Genomic DNA, 3055 nt, shown 5'->3' with positions numbered 1-3055 from the left:
TTATGTCAAGCGATCTTGGCCATAAGTCACCCGAAAGCGCCCCACTCATGCAGACGTGTATCCTGAGTCCTGCCGGGCTGTCATCATTAGTTTACTTTGTCCGACACTCATGTGTCAGCAATGCTGACAAAATGCTCTTCAGGTGGCTGCCACTTCAAAGTGCCAAGTGCCGGAAAAATTCAAGCTGCCAAGCCTGTCTACGCAACTTGAGTGGAGGGTGCTTTTTAAAGAGTTGAAAGTGTATTTAAAAATGGCAGGCCAGTTTAAGCTGCCAAACAAAGATGAACGAGAGGAAAAATGCAAACAAGATCAAAAGGTTGCAAAACCAATTAAAGCCCGGGGCAACTTTCTATGGAAAAACAAAAAGGAAACTACCTTTCTCTCTAAGTTGGTGCTTAAAGTGCACTTTAAAAGAGTTTCTGATGACTCGATCCTATATTTGCGATTAGAAGAATGAGATGCAAATTTAAATAGAAAGGCATTATCTTAAAAAAGTTTTTAATTTACTTTAAAAATTGGGTATAAGCCTTGGATATTAAAATTGCGTAGATTTTTATCAGTGTACTTAATCTTTTTTTTAATTTCTCCGAATCACCTTCGGGCGGGATAAATGAATTGCAGTTCAATTACATTTATGAGAAATTTGCAAGCATATAAACTGGTGGAATGGACGGAAAATAAAAAACATTTTAAAAATATATATACTTTAGATTTATTACAATGTTGTGTAAGCATTTCCAGTAGCATTTTCAGTCACGTTCAGCTTGTTCATAATTTTTAATTTACGTTTAGTTTAGTCCTAGGGCTGTTAAATATCTCAATTCATACTATCTCGTTTTTTATATGCCAAAAGCAAGCCAATGCAGCATTATAATAAAGCAAGAAAAGATTAAAAATGGTAAAAACAATTACCAAAAGGCAGAAATGGGGAGAAAAAGATGCTGGCTTAACCCATCCCAAGCACCATTTGCCTGAAGGCAGTATAGCTCATCGTGTTTTCCAGAGCCATGCACAAGCTAGTCGTGGAAAAGAGAGGACGTGGAAAACATAGAAATATTCAGTAGAAAAAACACACTTAAATTTACATCATTTCCAGTCCACATCACCTAAGTTGCCCCTTTGAAATTGCCGCAACCAGGTGAAAGTTTCAGCCATTTCCCCCCACATTTATTAGCTTAAAGGAGCAGCTGGCGAAACTAAAGCTATAATTGTTTTAAATTGAAATCTATTCTCATAGATCGCTGGCCTGGGATAAAATGGTGTCAAGTGCAGCAGGAGCAACAGCATCAGGAAAAACTAAAGAGGTTGAGACCACGCTTCCGTGGGCAGTCAAGAGTTAAAAAGGGACATCGCCGGGATAACAACATTTGCATGCAAATGGCGAACGCAGGAGTTACTTTGCCAATGTCAAATGGAGACTGGAAAACGAAGAACTCAGAACCCAGAAACAGGAAAACGTGCCCATGGCTTGGCAAATGAACTTGTTTTGTAGCTAATGAGATAAGCATGCAAATGCCACTGGCAGTCTGCTAAAAAGGCCAAGAAAAATAGAAGCCAGAATAAAGTCAAGTTCTGTCAGTGGCAGAAACGGGACGAGTCAATTAACTGGCATTTCCGTAGCGACACAGAAAAAAGGGTAAGTTCCTAGAAAAACAAACTGGTCAGGATATAATCTAAAGTTGAAAGAGGGGAGTAGAAGTAGATAGCAATAAGCAAATGCGCAACTAAAGAAAATACTTTTGAATAAATAACATTTAAGAGATGCAATGGTTCTGAAAACTTATCCCCCATATTAATTTCTAAGTTTATTTAAGTTGGTTACCAACTTTTATCGCAAATCTTCCACATAATAACCATTTTTAGAGGAAACTTTATGCCAGCATTGCTTTGCATGTTTAGAAGACATAATCATAACTTAAACCACCGCACACATTCGTTGACATTTCATAGATATCATTATAAACCAAAATTGTGTTCTGCTAATGCATTTGTCGCCCCAAAGTCACCGCCCCCCGAAAATTGTCAACAAGTTTTATGGCCTACTCAAGTTTAATTGCTCACAGCACGCACATTTCACTTTTCCCATGTCTTTAACTCGGTTTAAATTCTCTGGGAAATCAAAAATGAGATACAAATATCCTTGATCATTGTATAACAAAGTGGCTGGCACATATTGCGTATGCGTAATCTAGCAGTTCCACTTATTTTCTTCCTCCCTCTCCACATAAACATGTAAACACATTTCGCTGTATTTTTTCATCCTCAAACAAATTCTTGCTTCTTTTTATGACAAGCAAATACATGCAAATCTAGAATTTTACAAACGATAAACGCCTTGAGGCAAGCTGCTGCTCCTGAGACTCCTGCCACACAATTGATGCTTTTTTATGGTCCATGTGTGTGCCAGGATGTGCGAGGGACAAATCCTGCTAATGCCCCAATGCGTATGCGTACGCATTCGAAGCTCATTTTTCTTCTTGCCGTTAAATCCTGCACAAATCAAATAAGAGAGAGGAGAAAAACCTTTCAGCAGAAAACATACGGGTAGATATGCAAAAAAGTATTGTAACCTTCTGCTGTCCATTATCCTGATACAAAATACAGGAAAAAACGAGGGAATGAGAGGTAGTATAGAGCCCCCGAAAACAAAAAGAACCCAAATCGGATTCATGTCAATTCCAATTACAACCCGGCATAAAAGACCTTTAGTGCACAGTGAACTTATCTAATGTTTAACCACAGGACTTGTCTTACCTCCTCCGCTCCTCGAAGATGAATCTATGCACATTATATTTACTACTACATTGAGCGACAAATAAGAAAGATATACGGAAAAAATCTGTTGTCCTTCAAGGAGTAGGGAGCCAGGACTTGTATAGCAATGTTCAAAATTATAGTAGGATATGTCTTTTTTACAAAATAGAAAATTCTATTAGGACTTGAAAAAATCAATGAAACCTTTTAAGTATTTTATAGTACCATAAGTTTTTAATAATTTTAGTACAGGGATATATTTTTAAAAATAATTTTAAATATATAATCGAATAAGATTATA

The sequence above is a fragment of the Drosophila subpulchrella genome, chromosome 3L (assembly GCF_014743375.2).
Source record: "Drosophila subpulchrella strain 33 F10 #4 breed RU33 chromosome 3L, RU_Dsub_v1.1 Primary Assembly, whole genome shotgun sequence".
NCBI lineage: Eukaryota > Metazoa > Arthropoda > Insecta > Diptera > Drosophilidae > Drosophila > Drosophila subpulchrella.
Note: the sequence above shows the minus strand (reverse complement) of the source record.